General features: G+C 34.5%; 1 protein-coding gene across 3 annotated transcripts in view; it reads right to left on the bottom strand.

Moving 5' to 3' along the window:
* The window catches only part of TfAP-2 (transcription factor AP-2), a 245,737-nt gene that overhangs the window by 194,580 nt on the left and 31,135 nt on the right, over window positions 1–20,022 (bottom strand). The gene's annotated exons all lie outside the window — the stretch shown is intronic.

Genomic DNA, 20,022 nt, shown 5'->3' with positions numbered 1-20,022 from the left:
TCATTTTTTCGTCGCTTAATTACATTCGTAATTACTTTACGAATTACGACTGGTGAATATTTTTGATTAAAAGGTATACTATGATCACAAATACCGGTTCTGGTAGCTGTAGAGTTATAATAAATGTACGGTAACATTGTGTTTGGAATTTAATTGAACCGATGCCGATGTAATAATGCGTAGGCACAAGTTCGATGAGATGAGATGGCGCGCGAGCTTCCTAAATTATTATTACTCGATTCTCGAGCCGAGCTAGCAAATTAAATTTTTTAAATTGAGTATTTATTTGAGCTCGTGCGTCACGACCTAGGTAATAATTTCCCTCTTACACGAACCGGGCCCGGCGCACGGCGCACCGGATCCGATACCGAACATGCCATATTGAGGAAAGTTTTTCTTTCTTATTTCAAAGGCACGCGATTTCAAATTAATTTTCTAATACGCCTTGCCCAACTTACACTATACTGAACCGAATACACACATCAGAACCAGTGTGGCACGTTCATATAACCATTGGTTTATAATATCTACAAACAAAATGTTAATCGAGCCGAATATAACGGTATACTGTACAACTATTTAGTAGAATGTTAAAGAAACGAAAACAGATTCGTATATCTAAGTATTTTTTTTCCTAGTTCATTTTCGTGCTGTAATGAGCCAGCTCGCTTATCCGGATACATTACGAGGTATTTTCAACGCTCGCGTGAGTAGCGAAATTTCTGAATTTCGACTTGAAATTTGTACGAGTTTATTGCGTGCAGAGATCGATACTATATACAACTTAGCTGGGTTCTAGACAATCGTGAATTCATACAATGAACCAGTTTGACGAATAATTAGAGTAGACGTTTTGGGTGAAAGATGGTATTTGGGTATAGGATTAAGACGTTCGAGTTGAAATTGAATAAATCGTGTCAAGCCTAGAGGTCTTGGTTTTAAAATCGAAGTTCAGGATTTTTTGCAATTCTTCTGCGCCAAGATCTTCGTCAAAATATTTTTCAAGCTCCTCTCAACCTTCCCAAAAGGTAAGTGGAAATTTGGTAGAAGGAAGGACATATCGAAAATTATAAAAATATTATTATCCATAAACAAACGGAGAAAAAAAGGAAAAACAAAAAAATCTCATTTGACCCCCCCCCCCCACTTCCATCGAAAAAATTTTCAAAATACATACTCTGCCCATTGCTCTTTACAATTTCAGCTTCCATTCTTGATTTTTCATTTTCTTCTCTCTCGTTCTCACTTCCGCTCTTTTGAAACTGAATTTTAAAAATCCTACAAAATAAAAATTCGGATCAAAGTTATTTTGCAAATTTTTGCAATAGTAAAAAGAATGAATGAGATCAAAAATTTTATTCTCTCTTTTAGGCGGATCAGGCGGATCATTTTTCATATTCACACGCTCTTCTTATGAATGCCCTGTTCTTCTTTTCACTCTTGCTCTCGCACGCTTCCGGTTTTTTCATCACTTGAAATTTATTGAAAAATCAGGGTGTTCACGCATGTTTGGAAATTATTTTCCCTGACTTTTCCATGTTTTCCAGACCAATTTCTCCAATTTTCCAGATCCTTGAAAAATAAATTACACATGCGATCAGGGGAGGATGTCACATTTTTACGAACTTCAAGAGTGCCAAATATCGTCAATAGGTCTACAGTTGTACCATTTTTTTTTCAAGCACGACTGTGTGCTCAATAGCTTGGTGGGAAAATTGTTTTGGTTTTTTAGTGGGACCCCCTCCCCCCAGTTTTGTGCCACTCTTTGAGAGAATAACACATAAAAATTTTAAACTCAATCGATGCATACATTTTTTTTAATGGGAGTGATTCTGTTACAGGGAGCTGATCAAAAATCTAGTATGCTACGTATTTATTCAAGTCATATGCAATTTATCTTTGATTATGGATCAATAATATACAACACTGCATCAGAAACTGATTTAAAAAAACTAAACTCAGTGCAAAATCAAGGACTTTGACTCTGCTCAGGAGCTTTTTGTACCAGCCAAATAACCAAGCTATTTGATGAGACTGGAATACTCTCTCTATCACAGACAAGAGATCAGCGTATGTTAAAGTGGTACCTGAAAGTTGAAAATTCTCCAAATCATTTTAACTTCTATAAAATGTTCTACTCTCCACTAGAAGAAAAGTATACTACTCATCACCTTATTGGCTGTTGTTGTACTTAGAGATCTGCTGGTTAATCTACACATAGATCATAATGATACTCTATCAAGTCCAGGCAATTGACTATATACATACAAAGGAATAGGTCCAAATTTAGAGTTTATGTGAATGAGAGGGGGAGGAAAATTGATAACACCGTTGCTCCCCTACCTAGGTACTGACGAGACAGATCTGGTGCTCAGGCTCTGTGGTGTTTGCCAAAGCTGTTTAATGCAGTGATGAGTAAAGGTTTGGGCTCTTGGCTGGCACTAGTGCGGTGGTTACTGGAGAGCAAAAACACCTTACAAACTACTGGGTAGTATTATGTCACATGTCTGCCTTCTGTTTGCTTGTATGTAGTATGTAAGGTCCTTTTATTCCGCTGTAGATGCACTAATTTCAGTTTATTCTAGGATAAGTAATGTAATTGATTGTTCTACATATATAAATGAATTTTGTTACCTTAATGCCAAATTCGAGTATGTCCATGCAAAAAAAGTATGATTTTGGGAATCATTGATAAGGTACGAATATGCTCGGAAGGGTTCGTTGAATTCTGATTGAACATTGGTCAGCTTCAAGCATCTTCCATGGTGCACTTTTACTGCACTGAGATGCAAATTTTTCAATTCAGGGCATCCCAGAGTCTTATCAGTGACGCAAAAAGATGATTTTTTTTTATGGACATACTCGGATTTGGCATTAAGGTAATGATTGTCTTTCTGGCATGTTGATAGATTATTTGATTTACTACTGATGGTCTTCACCAGTATGTTCCTTCACAATTGCTAAATTTTCCTGTGTGTTCATCATTTTTAGCTTCTAGTTTTGTTTTATACTCTTTCATTTACTTAAATACGTATTTATTTTTTATTTTTTGGTTTGTTTTGTTTGTTTTTCTTTCTTTTTTCTCTTCCTTCAATCTGTTCATTTTTTTTCACACAAACAATGTTACCATGGAGGCCCTCTCGCTCGCTTAATTGTACATTAGGGGGGATATTTTGTAATTTCAAAATATTTTTAGAAATAAATAAATAAATATTGATTGATTGATTGATTGATTGATTGATTGATATAAATTCCCTAAAAAATCAAGTGCATCAAATGAAGCTCTGTTCTAATACAAAAATCACATCAGATAGAAAAAGTAGGAAAGAAGAACGAAGAAGTAGTGCTAACCAGATTACAAATTGGACATACAGCTTACACTCATTCTCCACTTTTCAAAAACAAGCAATTGGAACAATGTGACTCCGGTGGAGTGCCAATCACCATCCTGCACTTTATAAACCAATGTTGCAAATATAAGAATGACAGCGAGCAAATCCTAGGAGAGCTTACCTATGAATATGTTTACATAGATGATGCAGATATTTGTTAAGCATTTTTCACTTTTTCAAAACGCACTGGAATCTATGACCTTATTTAAAACATTTTGGCAATTACTGTCAAAACAGTCATTTTCCCAATTTTTGTCAAAAAAGTTGAACTACATGAAAAAAAATAATTTTTTTTTGTCAATTTTGAGCTAAAAATTGAGAGTTTTGCAATTTCTGGCAATAAATACAAGACTTTTGACAATTTCTGCAAACAAGAAAATTTTTCTACAAATTTCTGGTGAAAAAATGACACATTTGACATTAGAACTATCATTGGAAAAGGGTGAGAGTTTTCGGATGCAAAAAGCAACAATTTCTTGCAATTTTTTTCAAAAAAAAAAAAATTCTTGACAATTTAGGCTAAACGCGAGAATTTTTACTATTTTTGACAGAAAATGAGACTTTGACAGTAGTTTTAGTAAAAGGTAGAGCTTCTCAGCCATTTTTAGCAAAAAAGCGAAACATTTTAGCGCGAAAAAGCGAATTTTTTTAACGATACTCATAACTTATAAGTTGACAAAATGCAAGATTTCAAAATTTTTTGCAAAAAAGCAAGACTTTTTTGGAATCTGGCAATTTTTCACAAAAGCGACCTGCAATAAAATTGCCCGGGCAAAGTGAAGGTAAGTTCTTTCATTATAAGAAATGTAAAAATCTGTTTGAAGTAACCTTTCACAAAATTCCTTGTCTTTTGAGTAAAAAATGCTGTAAATTCCTAAATTCCCTGACTTTTCCAGGTTTTCCACGCTTGTGGACACCCTGTAAAAAATTAAAAAAACATGTTTTTGCATTAAAATATCTAAAAATAAAGAAGCCCGTTTGTTTGAAACACCGTTCCAAGAAATCAAAACACAAAATTCCAAGCTGATAGCGCGCAAAGCTTTCAAAAAAAAAAAAAAAAAAAAAAAAATGGAACGATTTCTCACTCAACTATAAGTACCTACATAACTATACAATATAATATCAAAATCAAAAAACCACACGCACACGCTCGAATAGGCTACGTAATCCAATTTAAACTACTTGAACCCATCTTTCACTTTTTTCTTTTTTTTTTTTCAATACAAAATCTCAGGTAGTTCGCGATCATTGTTGGCAAATTCTTTGCTATTCGTCCTGTCTGGAGGATTTTTTGAGAAGAGACGACGCATAACGGAATACTGTAAACGGAGATATTGTAACCACTAACTAAATAATACGATAGTTAAAGATATAGGTAGGCAGAGAGAGGTACCAGTAAAGTCAAAATTATAAACTAAGGTAAAAGTATAAAGATCTATAATATCATTTCGACTATCATTTACCCTAAACGACTGCATAGTAGGCGTTTTAATAAAATAATACCAGGGTTAGCGATACGATAGGAGGAGGGAAAAAAATCAAAACCTACGAAAGTACGAGACGGATTGAAGGCGCCTGTGAGTCTTTTGGTGTACATCTTGGTACAGATATCTCGCAAGGAAACCGATCAACTCGTGTACGTAGTACAGGTACTCTATAATGCATTTAAATACGTATTAAAAATTGAGGAAATTTTCAAGCTGGACGAATGTACGATCTTTTAAAATCTATAAATATACGATTGGAGAAAGAGAGATGTCCGAATACGCCGTTAAAATCATCTTGGCAATCGATACAAAATGATCGGGTTAATGGATATCTCCAGGCAATGGTACATTTGATTCCTTTGGATGAATAAAAATCGGTAAATTCTCGCTGATGTGTTATTTGTGATAAGTTTTATAGAGTGAAATGAGAGGGAATCAAAAGCGTATCTTTTCATTAATACGCATTTAATTTTTTTCAGGCGGACGAGGACGAAATTTCGTCTGTATATAAGAAAAATTATCGGTTCAAAGCAGCATCATTTCATTTGAGTAAATGACTGTAATTGAAATAAGCTCGATGGTTAAATGGTATAGATTCGTAACTGGTACATTTACCTGTACCTACGAGTACGATACGACCAAACGTATAGGTACCTAATCTTACTATATCGTAGTGGAAATTATTCACATTTACTAGTAATTTTCACAAACATAATGGCGTCTCTGTGTATCATTTTGACGCAAACCTGTTTTTTAAATTTTGAATAAATTTATCTATCCACGGTCCGCGTTCGGTCGTCGGTCCTCTTTGTAGGTATACTTATAAGAGTACACTTTCCTTCTGGTATTATTAAAACACTGAGAGTGTATAGGTAAACGTGAAGAACAAATACAAAGAGAATGGATATTTTATGTCATTATCGAATTGAAGGGGTTAAACTTTTTCTCCAGCATTAACAAATGAACCGTATTTATAAGCCTTTTAGCCATCTAACAAATTTTCCAACCCTATATAAGAACAATTCAATGTCATTACGCAAATGCGTACGTAATTTGCATCGAATTAAAAATCATCCCGAGGCTGATTTTTTTCATTTTTGATACAAATGTAGTAGGCAGTTATATTATATATTATAGCTAATTGTATACGAATATTAATAATAAACCGAGACAAGGTCTCTTTGAAAAAGGTGGCTTGTTCAAGGAAGATGACAATCTTTTTTTAGATGGAAAAATAACACGATAGATAACCGCGCGTATCATTTTTTTAGTCGAGAAAAAAGTCTGCCCGAAAATTACTAATTTATTTTAATAATAGACGGGCTATAAATAGGCTGGCGTGTTGAATAAGCTGGAAAAATTTTACGCGAGAAAATTAATTCTGAAACGAACAATTAAAGTTTTAAATTGTTTTTGATGAGTAGATAGATACTTTTTTTGGGGGTAAAAATTCTTACTAGAATTTGGCTCCTTTTTAACAATAGGTAAATAAATGTTTCCATTTTTAGGAAATATTATTATTACAACTTTGAACAAATTTCACCTTAATTTTATCGCATGAAGGTATTAAAATACAGAGGCGTGTGTCGTGGGGAAAATGGGAGGGGGTGAGACTGAAATTTTACCAAATTTTTTCGCAAGATTTTACCTCAGATCCCCCCCCCCTCTCAGGATTCGTTCAGCTAATTAGTCAGATGATTGTTTGAACTACATAATTTCGGAAGAGGGAGTTGAATATGTTGATTAATTCAAAACTGCCAAAAAGATGCCTTTATAGTTACAAAAAATTTGAATTGTTCTATACCTACAGGTTAAATACGTAATTACCAACTTTTTCCACTTTTTTCCAATTTTAACATTTTTTTAGGCATTTGGTCTCTAAAAATAAAATTTAAAGATCACAGAACATTTTTTTTTTTTTTTTTTTTTTTTGGGGTGTTTGTAATTACTTGATTATTACACCCATCGTAGATTTAAATCGAGTTGGTAAGGTCAAGTTTTTTAATTAGGTCTAAGAATTTTATAATTTCGGAAGGGTCGTCTGGTATGAATAGGGATCTTTCATCTATTTGTAGGGACAGTCTGTGCTGATGTAAGGAGGGACATTGAAATAGTAAGTGTTGGACAGATATAAGTTCTGAGAGGCAGAATTGACATGTGGGTTTTGGGGCCTTTTCATAGAGGTGATTATGCGTGATTTTTGTGTGGCCAATTCTCAGTCTGGTTATAATGATTTCTTCAAGTCTGTTTAAGTGGGAGAGGTTTTTCCAAGGATGGACTAATTTTTTATGTTGAAAGAGCTTGTTTGTGGTTTGGAGGGACCAAAAGTTTTGCCATTTCTTAAGTGTGCTTTGGGTGAAGATAGATTTGAGGTCGTCAGCTGTGATAAATATAAGGGGAGAAAGGATGGTGGCAGATTTTGCATTAATATCTACAATTTCATTTCCTAAGATTCCAACGTGGCTGGGTACATACATAAACTGTATGAAGAAGTTTGAATTTTGTAAGTCAAATAGAGTTTTATGAATATTTTGAATTAGAAGGTGATCGGAAAAAAGATTTTGGATAGCAGTTAGTGAGCTGAGGGAATCACTTTGAATTAAGAAGGACTTATTTTCTGATTCATAAGTGAGTATGTCACAGAGACAGTGGAAAATAGCTGTGAGTTCGGCAGTGTAGATTGAAGAACAGTTATGGATTTTAAAATTTGAAATTCTATCATTTATAGAGTATGCATATCCTGTGTGAAGTGTTGGTATTTTTGATCCATCTGTAAAGCAAAGATTGAATTTTTTGTATTCTGATAAAAGTTCAAGATAGTTCTGTTTTATTACTAATGGAGAGTGGCTATTTTTTGGGTAGTTTATAAGCTGTAGGTTGACTTGAGGAGGTTTTAGAAGCCAAGGGGGGTATAATATTGGTTTTTGGATGAGAGTTTTGGGATTGATTTGAATATCATTCAACATTGTGATGAAATTAGAAATGGGTCCTTCTATATGATCAAAATGTTGGGGGTTGGGTGGGTTAATTGAGTTTTGGAGTGGATGGGAAGGGTTGGTGGATGCATTTGAGATGAATTTGTTTGTTATGAGAGTTCTTCTGAAATCTGGGGGTAATTCTGCTGCTTCACAATATAGGCTATCTATTGGAGAGGAATAGAGGGCTCCTAAACAGATCCTTAGGGCTGAATTTTGAATTGCTTTTAGGATATTTGAAGTTTTATTTGAGATATTTGCAAAACATGGGCTTCCATACTCAATTTTACTGCGAATTAGAGATTTATACAAGTGAAGTAGGAGTTTGCGAGATGGTTTATACTTGGTGTTTTTGATTATTTTCAACAGATTTAGGCGTTTCATGATATCTGATTTTACTGTTAGAAAATGAGGAGTCCAATTTAGTTTTCTATCAAAAGTTAAGCCAAGGAATTTAGTTGTGGTTTTGAATTCTAAAGAGTGTCCTTTGAAGTTGAGGATGAGATCTGGAGGAATCTTATTTTTTTTTGGTGAAAAGTATACAGTGGGTTTTTGACTCAGAGAAGGTTAGACCATTTGAATCTGCCCATGATTCAATTTTTTCAAGGGTTTCTTGGATTACTTGAAGAGCTAGTTGAATATTATTTGAACGAAAAGAAATGTTTATATCATCAGCAAAGATTCTCAGAGAAATGGGTCTAGAAACAACATTGGAAATGTCATCAATCAAAAGTATAAATAAGACTGTGCTAAGAACTGAACCTTGGGGGACTCCATTTTCAATTTCAAAAAACTCTGAGTATGTATTGTCAACTCTCACTCTAAAAGTACGGTTTGTTAAGAAATTCTGAATAAAGTAAGCCAAATGTCCTCTAATTCCAATGGAATGTAATTTTTGGAGAATTTTATAACGCCAGGCTTTATCAAATGCCTTTTCAAGATCAAAAAAGACTGAAAGAACACTTTCTTTATTCTGGAAGGCCAAACTAATTTCTTTTTGGAGACTAAAGAGGTGGTCTAGGGTAGATCTTTTCTTTCTGAAACCACTTTGATAAATGCTAAGAGAGTTTGAGGAATTAATATACCAATTAAGACGTTTAATAACCATTTTTTCAAGTATTTTGCAAGGAACTGAAGTTAAGGAGATGGGGCGATAACTAGATGCCAGATTTGGGCTTTTATCTGGTTTTAATATTGGAATGATTGTTGCAGTTTTCCATAGTTTTGGGAAGGAATCCGAAGTCCAAATTTTGTTATATAATTGAAGTAAATCTTCTTTTCCAGTGTCTGAAAGGTACTTTAACATGTGAGGGTGTATTTCATCAGGTCCAGGGGATGAATCTTTAATGTTGTAGTTTAGACAATGATTTAGCTCTTCAAGAGAGAAAAGAGAGTTGTATGGTTCTAGATTTTGAGATGAAAAGTCTAAGGGGGTGGATTCTATTTGTGTTTTTAGTGTTTGGAAAGCAGAGCTATAAGAGGCAGTTGCAGAAGCTTTTGCAAAGGATCTAGCTAAGGTGTTTGCAATGTCATCTATTGAGTTTATTTCAGTGTTGTCATCTACTAAGTAGGGTATTTCAGTAGGTATATAACTTCCTTTAAGGATTTGAACTTTTTTCCACATTTCTTTTGTAGATGTGCTTTGGGTGATGCTCAACATGAAATTATTCCAACTTTCTCTTTGTTTAGATAAGTTGATTTGGCGAGCAATAGCTCTTTTTTTCTTGAAATCAATGAGGTTGTCAAGAGTGCGATTTTTTTGGTACTTTTTTAATGATCTTTTTCTATCTTGGATTGCAGTTTTTAATTCATGACACCACCATGGGACAGATTTTTTGGGAACTTTGGTTGAAGTTTTTGGAATGGTTTCTTCAGCTGCTTGGATAATAGAAGTTGTGAAATATGAAACTATAAACTTTTGAAAAATTGATAATTCGAAAAGTAAAATAAACGGTGCAAAAAATTGATTTTCATACTTAGTTTCAATATTTTGAAATAACAATAGTTTTCAGGAAATTATAATATTATCAAAAATTGGAATAAAAACCTGAGCGAAGTGGGAGCAAAAGCTTTCCAAAATTAATGGTAACTTTTCAAAAGTACCTATAGACAAAATAACGTTATTTTCGATCAGTTCCCTCAAAGTTTTATAGAAAGCATTCACACTACTTTTTTCGATTTTTTCAACAGTTTTTTCAACTTTAGCTCTCATCACGATTTCAAACTTTTCAAGTTTATGAGCACTTGGCTGATTTTAAATTATTGAATTTTCCCTTTTTTTGGAGGGGGGGGGGTGTTTACAATTGCAGGATTATTAAACCCGTGGAGAGAAGGGTTTAGATTTGGTTTATCAGGTTGGTGTTTTTTAGTAGGCTGAATTTGAACAGATAGTTTCTCGAGAAATCGCAATCTTGTAGAAATTACAATCCTTTTACCCCTCGACTGGAGTATTAAGATAGAAATTACAACAGTTACTTTATTAAACCATCAAACCATAGAAAACTTGTAAAAAAAAATGAACAAAATGATACTTTCTTTCTGTTTAAAGCAGAATTAATTGGTTCAAAAATAAATTTCAATTTAAAAAAATTAATTTAATAAGATTTTCATTTTTTTTTTTTTTTTTGATTCCTCAGCTCTTTACAAACAAATTTATACTCGTTTCGATGTCTATTAGCTAGATTTTTTTGAAAGCAACAACTACAGAATGAAGTAAATTGAAATGCACAAGAACTTTTATGAAACTACTAAACAGAAAAAAATAAAAATAAAAATAAACATAAATCAGAAGAAATAAAGAAATGGAAAATGTCTAAAAATTAACCCATGGTATCTAACGGATTTTTTTTGAAAAAATGTTTCCTTTTTTTCAACCAAATTTTTAGAAAGCTCGCCACTGGACCCCCCCCTCTCCCCAGACAAAAATTAACAAGGTCAAATTTTTCACGGGAAAATTTAAAAAAAACTGAAATTGGAAGAAAATTTGCATACAAAGTATTTTTCAATTTCAATAAAAATTATGGGAAAAAGGTACAATAATGAACGCAGGTGTCTAAAAAAATTTCAAAATAAAAAAGCAGGACTTTTAGCAGGACATCTTTAAACACTTGAGATTTTTTAAAAGAAGGAAGGGGATGGGCGAGGTGAAATTTTGCATCCGAATTTTTCGCTTTTCCAATGTTTTCAAACATCCCAAAGTGTTTTTCAAGCAAACGAATGTCGAAAATATAATTACATCGTTTCAATTTTTGAATTTATTTTTACCTTGAAGGATCTTTGCTAACGTAATAGAAATTGGGCAAATAAACATAACAAATTTAAAAAAAAAAAAAAAAATTGATGGAAAATCATCTCTAAAATCAGTATTTTGAGAGGTATGAAAAACGATGTTTTTTTGAATGATGAGTTGGTACTTAAGTATAAGAAGTATATTATTTTGCTTCAAAATTTTAAAATTCAAATCATCAGTTTTTTGAAAAATTAACTTATGAATTGAAAAAAAAGCAAACAAGCCCAAGCGAGCGAGGTCAAAAGCTTTCGAAAATTTATGTATTGTGAAGTAAAAAAAAATGACTTTATGCAGGGAGGAGTTCATTTTTCTGATTCAAACTTTTTGAACATTTCTTGAATTTGAACAATCAGTTTTTTAGTTAGGAAAAGAGCAAATAGCCCGAGCGAAGAGAGGGCAAAAGCTCTCAAAAATGTGCAATTCAAGCTCTAAAAACGTCGACAAATGAACCTCTTTCTACAAATTTTTTCAAAATTCTGGAAAAGGTGAATTTATATAATTTGATAATTTGAAGTCTGATTGAAAAAAGCAGGACTTTTGATGAAAGGTGATGAAAAGCAAGACAACTGCAGGACTTTAGCAGGGCTAGCAGGATCGTTAGACACCTTGAATATCGAAAAAAAAGGAACTCATTTGAATTTTTTCATTTTCTTCACTACCTTTTTGACAAAATTTACAACTTTTTCACTACTTTCACTACCTGCTAGATACCCTGTAACTAAAAAAGGTAAAAAAAAAAGATCAGAAACATCAGCAAAACAGAAAATATTTCAAACCGCTCAACGAAGCAGTGTGAGAAGGTACATACAAATATGCAATACGCATTGACATACTTACTAACGATAAAAATTAATAATTTTCGTCGTTTAAAAGAAGGAAAACAAACCGAAAAGTGTAAATTTTCAAACCATTCATACATCTCTCGTGTCAACAACACCACTCCAGGTGTTACAGACCCACGACGTAAAAGGGTGCAAGATGCACTATCAAATAAAGGGGGGAACCCATCGCACGATGCACGGATTATATAATGAAATAGATACAGCGAGCATCGAGAGATCGATGTCACCACCGGTTTATAGAATTAAAACCGGCAAATGAACATGTCGATAATAAAATACGGCAGCCATTTTTTAAAATTATTTACCTAAAACGATACGCCATTGGTTACTAAACAAATTACACGTTGGAATTCGAAGATAGAGACTGGCATAAGTGGGAGAAAAAGAAGCGTTCGGTTCATTGTAAATCAACTTAAATGTACACAAACAAGAAAGTAACTTGTTTTTTATTCGGTATTAAGCCGTACCTTGATGGAAACGTCTGTCCTCCTATTTTGCATAATAATAAAACAGTTGAAATATGTACCTACGATGCCTAGCAGCGTAATATTTTCCGCTCTGCGATCTTATGTACTTCGTCGTGTATTTTTAAACATTTCAAATGCGAATTGCACACAGATGATGATCAAAGCTTGAAGGGGCTTTTATCTTTAGCAAATAGATTCCTCACTTTTTGTTTTGTTTCAAGTGTCAACCTTATAATAGGTACACAAGTAGGTAGGTATAATTTTGGAAAATGGTTCAAATCTAATTCGAGACGACTGCTCGGTTCTCATCGAACCGAAAAAAATTTTGATGAAAAAAAATATACGTAAATTCGTGTTAAAAATCCAAGTTGAACGGCGTTGACTGGGCCGCTGCAAGCTATCACGAGTCTGGGTATGGGTATTCCTACCAGAATGCGTAAAACTCCCACGATAGCGTATTTTCCTCGGAGGAAATTTTTGTCAGTGAGTTATTCGGAAATCGGTGTGAATGGTAGAGGCAGGCTTTTCAAATGTCCAACACAGAAGTTGAAATATACGCCACGAATGTGTACGAGTATGTGAACTGAGCATTTCGTAGTAATACGTATACCTATAACGGATAATTAACCAATTTTGGACACGATTGGGAAAAAATTAAACCCAGGTACCGATGGATGGATGGATCACCTTAAGGGTATATCGACGAACCACGAGAACAAACTGGCTTCTGAAAATTCTTCTGGGTAGTATCTCGCTCGTTGTCATTTTTACTAATGGTAAATACAATCCTACGTCTGGTATGGTATGTGCAGGTACGTACTACGTAGATGGGCATGGGCAATGATGAAGAATTAGGGAAATGTCTTCGGGCAGAAGCATATACAGACGACTATAGGACTATAAGCACGCGACAATGTATCACGAAATGATTTGTGTATGCGACAAAAGATTAATATTAATAGCAGGTGCGTAGCGTAAAAAGGCAGAATTGATTAGGTATTCAAATGATAAATATTGGGTAAAGAACGTATTAGGAGGATGAGAATGGTAAAATGGCCTTTTGGAGCCAGTGAGACGAACGTTTTTGGCTGAATTCGAGGCCAGGACAATTTTTGAAAAAGGCGAGGCTTTTTAGAAATTTTTGACAAAATAGCATAACTTTTTTGCAATTTTCAGCAAAAAGGTGCAACTTTGACAATTTATGGGAGAAATTGAAAAAAATTCGTAATCCTCAGTTTTTTTTTTTTTTTTGGCAAAAAGCAGGACTTTTTGACAATTATTGCCAAAAAAGTGATGCTTTTTCGCAATGTTTGTCAAAAAAGCAAAACTTTTTCGTAACTTTTTGTAAAAAAAACAAAACTTTTAAGCAGTTTAATGACAAAAAGTGAGAATTTTCAACTACTTTTGGCAATGTTTGACAAAAAACGAGACTTCGTGGCAAATTTGACAAGAAGCGAGAATTTGAGTAACTTTTGGCAAATTTTTGATTAAAAAAAAAAAAAAAAAATTTGAAAAAAGAACCAAAAGTTACCTACTGTTTGGTAAACCAAAGTTAGACTGTGTTCCAAACTTCATTTTTGACACTTCCTGAGAAATTTGAAATTTTTGGAGAAAAAGAAATTTCTGGAGATTGCAGAATGGTCCAAAACTAGTAGTTGTTAATGTTTGGGAGTAGAATTGAAGGAATTTTTCACAAAGGTTCACTTTGCTTGAAAAAATAACTCATATTTTATGAAGAAATTTAAAGATCAGCCTAAAAACAGCTTTTTTGAATTTTTCTTAGTTTCAAAAATTTGCCAAAAATCCAAAAAATAATGAAGTTTGGCACTTGAAATTTTGGTTGCCAGAGTTTTAGAAGATACTCTTTCGATCAAGCTTGGTTTTCAGTTCAAATCTAGGAGAATGTCTTCCAAAGGTTCCTTTCTAAATAGGTATATTCATATCGGATGTAAATAATTCTAAGTACACATGAGTTCGTCAATGAGAGTGTAATGAATGAACTTTTTTGAGGGTTAGTAATAACCAAAAAAGCTCAAAAAATAACCAAAAAAATGACAAAACCTGAGCAAAACATTTTAAAGTAGGAAAACTATAATGACCAAAAAAACCTACTTTTGATTTCGAAAAGTTGGACCATTTTGCAGCTCTTTTTGGTAAAAAAAAAACACACACACACATAAAACGAGTCTTGGTCAACAAAATGAGAATTATCGCGATTTCTGACGAAAAAATCTCATTTTTGAAAAAAAAAACAAGACTTTGACAATTTTAGCAATAAGAGAAACTTTTTGGCAAAATCTGGAAAAAAGAGAAATTTCGGACAATTTTGAGGAAAAAGTGAGACTTTTTAAAATTTTGAAATGAATATATCTTTTGCGCCGGAGGTCACTCCGAAATTTGAGTGATGCTGATCTGTGTCAGGTTGACTTCTGAAACCTTGGAAATAAAATTCAGTTGACTTTCTGACATTGGTTAGTAAGTCAGGTTTTTGAAAAATTAAAAGAAAAATGCGATTGACTTTGTTGAAAATTTAGGAAAAAAATTATTGATTTTCTGACATACGGTCGAATTTATGAAAATTTGGAAAAAGTTTTCATAAATTTTTGATTTATGTCAAAGAAATCAATGATTTTGAATGTTCTAAGAGGCCAGACAGGCATACAGACTGCATTGGAGGCTGGACAGGTAGGTCAGTGACCTGCATAGGCAAGCCAGATGGGTGAATGACCTTAAGAAGCCAGACAGACATACAACCTTGAGAGGCCAAATAGACGGGTCAATGACCTCATGAAGTCAGACAAGCAGACCTGCGTGGCTCACAGGCAACCTCAAAAAGACAGACAGGCACATCGACGATTTTGAGATGTCATACTGGCAAGTCAATGACCTTAAGAAGCCAGACAGACAGACATACAACCTTGAGAGGCCAAATAGACGGGTCAATGACCTCATGAAGTCAGACAAGCAGACAAGCATGGCTCACAGGCAACCTAAAAAAAAACAGACAGGCACATTGACGATTTTGAGATGTCATACTGGCAGGTCAATGACCTTAATAAGCCAGCCAGCCAGACAGACAGACAGACAGACAACCTTGAGAGGCCAAATAGACGGGTCAATGACCTCATGAAGTCAGACAAGCAGACCTGCATGGCTCACAGGCAACCTCAAAAAGACAGACAGGTACATCCACGATCTTGGGACGTCATACTGCCAGGTCAATGACCTTAAAATGCCGTACAGGCAGACATACAATCTTGGACAGCCGTCCTTTGAGAGACCACACAGGAAATATTGACGATCTAAGGAAGCTAGAAAGGCTGATCAGTGACCATTAGAGTATGGACATACAGGTCAGTAACCTTAAGATGCCAGACACACAGGTGGACGACCTTGAGAAGTTTGGCAGGCAGGTGAGTGACCTTGAGAGTCCAAACATGCGCTCTTCAATGACCCTGAAAGGCACGACAGACGGGCAAACGACCTTGGGAAGCCATACTGATGGGCCAATGACCTTGAGAAGACAAGCAGGTAGCCAGACGACCATGAAAGGCTGCCAGACAGAAGCACTCAGACACCTCGAGAGGCCAGACAGATGGGTCAATGACCTTATGAAAAATATATTGAAGACCTTTCAAATCTTGTCCAACTTTTAAGATGTTATAAAAAATTTAGATTTTATGAGGAATTCTTAAAATTTTATCAGATTAATAAAAAGTTAAAAACGTTGAAAAAAATTAGCAATTTTCTCACATTTTAATATTATGTCAGAGTTTCTAGTCTTTTGTTACAATAATGGGTACCTAATTCTTGACATGAAGTAAAAAACATTTCAAAAATTTGATTACTTTAAGCCATTTTGCAAAAAAAGTGAAAATTTGTATCAGCTTTGAGCAAAATTTTTTAAATTTTTCACAAAAAGCAGACCTTTTTGAAATTATTGACAAAAAAGTAATTTTTGGCAGAAATCGGGACTTTTGGAAATTTTTTGAAAGAAAGTAAGAATTTTTGTCAAAATGTTGACAGTTTTAGCAAAGAGCAGGACTTTCTGGTAATTATTGATTGAAAGTATATTTTTTCACAATTTTTGTTGGAAGAAGGAGACTTTTTGCATTTTTCTGTTCCAGTAGAAAAGCGAAACTTTTGGATAATTTTTTGGGAAAAATGTGAAATTTTTCAGCCATTTATTAAGAAGCGAGAATTTTGCCCATTTTTTGGTAAGAAACGAGCAAGACTTGAAAAATGTTAAGCAAAGGAAGTAGTACGGGTACCAAAGTGAAAATTATCAAAACAATGGGACCGGAAAGATATACTTTTTTCGCGATATTTCCTCGAAAGGGGATCATTTCCCGACCCCGAAACCACCATTACATTTTTGAGATCGAATTGCAAAACCGATCCAGGGGTTCTAAAAGTTGTGAAAATTGAGCACCTACGTTGTCATCTGTTTTGGCCAATAAATCCCAACCAAAAGGGGGTAGGGGGGTGCTTGTGGTCTCAAATAACTCGTATTGGATCACTCTTGAAATATCTACCCATGGCCGTTCTCATTTAGTGATACCTCACATTTCAGTGGTTCCCAAAGTTGAACTTTTGTATTCCAAATTTTTTTAGTAAATTTCAGTTCATCTCATATACGTATATTGGCAAATAATTGAATGGTGAGAGGTCAGAAGGGGTAGGTCCAACCCCCTTGGGACTGGAAAATTGATCAATAGGTCATCTGATGAGAAATTATATGTAGATCCGCATTCGTCCTAACCATTTTTGAGCTGGACTCAATACTTTTCGATATATTGGTCAAAAACCGATGGGGGGGGGCTAAGATCCACAAAGGGGGAGAAGTGGTCACAATACGCTAAAACTGGTTTTTGAAACTCGTATCAACATTCCATTCGACAATTTTACATTTTTTAGTGCATTTCAATTCATCTCACGTGCGTATATAGGCAAATAACTGATAAGTGAAGGGGGAGGAGGGGGCGGGATGACATTGTGCTCCGCTCTGTACCTCAGAAAAACAAAGAAAACCACCCCCCGTACCATTTTGGAACGATTGAAGGTATTACAATCAATATTAACCATCAACATTACGGCGACCGATTTTGGGGGGCTAAGATCCACAATTTAGGGGAAAGCTCACCCGGGACCGCAAGGGACTCCTCGGATTCGTTTTCAGGCCATCAAAATGGACCAGTATACCAAAAATCAGCTTGCCACCTACAGATTCACGATACCCCCTATTTTTTTGCTTAAGTTACTGGACTATTGTTACATCACGTTTTTTGACGTTCCAACCCCCTCAGCTCGGCCCCTATCAATGCTAAGAAAAAAAATGACACATTTTTGAAATCTTCGTAAAATTTCGCAGCTTTTTATCTGGACTAGTTTTTGATTGCTAAATTTATTTACTGACAATATTCGTTTGAATGCGTGACTTTAAAAATTTGGAATACAAAAGTTCAACTTTGGGAACCACTGAAATGTGAGGTATCACTAAATGAGAACGGCCATGGGTAGATATTTCAAGAGTGATCCAATACGAGTTATTTGAGACCACAAGTACCCCCCTACCCCCTTTTGGTTGGGATTTATTGGCCAAAACAGATGACAACGTAGGTGCTCAATTTTCACAACTTTTAGAACCCCTGGATCGGTTTTGCAATTCGATCTCAAAAATGTAATGGTGGTTTCGGGGTCGGGAAATGATCCCCTTTCGAGGAAATATCGCGAAAAAAGTATACCTTTCCAGTCTCACTCTTTTGCGATTTTGAAACGATAGACCGACATGGTACCCGTACTAAAGAGCTTTTTTACAATATTTGGCAAAAAGCGAGATTTTAAACGGTTTTGGGGAAAAGAGTGAAACTTTTCAGAATTTTTTATAAAAAAATCAAAATTTTTTGCTATTTTTAAAAAAACACAGACGGTATCAATTTTCGAAAAAATAAAATTTTTTTGAGAATTTTTTGGGCCAAAGAAAAAATTTGATATTAGCAAAGAGAAGAGCTATTTGGTAATTATTGATAAAAATTATACGAATTTTTAGGCGATTTTTGTCCAAAAAAACACGATTTTCTGCAACTTTTTGTTCCAGTAAAAAAAATGGATTTTTCGGTATTTTTTGAAGAATGAAGTAAAATTTTTCAACAATTTTGCTAAAAAGCCAAAATTTTGCCTATTTTTTTTGAAAAAAAGCGAAACTTTGTTAATTTTAGCCAAAGGCGAGTGTTTGCAACAGGCTGATACTGAAAAAGCAGCGTAGCCAGTTGGAAAAAAATAACTCAAAATGAAAAGTTCAAAAATTCACGATCATTTTTTAGGAAAAATGGTCTCATTCAAGATCTCAATGGGCGTTAATTCGATGAAAATGAATAAATAAAAAGGCAGTAGGTATCCACTATCCAGTATTCCAGTGGCTGATACAATACGAGTAAGGTATAGAATTAATATGGATCGAGTACCCGTAGGTACTTACACTTACGTATATTTCCAGGAGCGAAATACCCAAGACATACAATAGAGGTTCGGTTTTTTTTAGCGTTAACATCAGCATTTTCACCCATAAGATACTACATATTTCTCAGACGAATTATTAAAATCAAATACCGAGTTGACCGAATTATAGACACGTACGTCCTTGAAATGGTAGACAGTAGCCATATCGTGACCAAAAAGGGAAATTAATTCGGCTTCTGAATTTACGTACTCACCTACTCAGATACACAATTGTGTGCGAGGGAGAATATTTTAATATCAAACGTAACTCGGCGATACCCGCGATAATTATATTTATAAAAAGCGAATATAGGAGGTATAGAGAAAGAAAAAAAAAATTTTGGGGAATATATTTAGCCACGAGACATGATCGGATCCGTAAAATGCATATTTGAATATATTAATAAATCATAAGTTTTGATAAAGAATGCGCGCACCGCGCACGGTTCGTATTCGTATATTACACACGATGCGATGTGGTATTTTTCGTAAGAAATCACGAATTTTCCTCACATATTCAATTCTTCGAGTCCGTGTGAATGCCGCCGAAAGCTACTGGAATTCACCATCGATTACAATGCACAACCCAATACACGATGTAAAATTACACGTTTTCACAGACCACGACGGTAATCATATTTAGATATCGACATGTCAGCTACTGATTATTACCTATACCTTTTTAAAATTACTATTTGCCTATTGGAATTCAGTAGTTGGTTATTCGAACGCCACCACCGCCGTTGCTGGAATACTACATATACTGACTCTTCATTATTGTTGTCTTTTTTTCTCCACATTTTTCTCCAAGTATTTTATTATAGGTAGTATTCCCAAAGCACAGTGCATTCTTCTTCGATATCTAGCATTATTAATATGCGACTTGGTAGCATACCAAAGGATCCACCCGCTACTTATAGGGATGTATTTCAGAGGTAGCTGGTCTTGTTTTATGTGTATCGCGACTTTTACTGCATGATTGGATATTATTATTGTATTATTGCCGTTCAATTCTTCGCCAAGGATGTAGTTAGGTAATTCTCTAGCACCGAGTCCGATGTACTAATGGTAT

This window comes from Planococcus citri, chromosome 3, assembly GCF_950023065.1.
Source record: "Planococcus citri chromosome 3, ihPlaCitr1.1, whole genome shotgun sequence".
NCBI lineage: Eukaryota > Metazoa > Arthropoda > Insecta > Hemiptera > Pseudococcidae > Planococcus > Planococcus citri.
The sequence above is the reverse complement of the archived record's forward strand: the minus strand, read 5'-3'. Positions and strand labels throughout refer to the sequence as shown.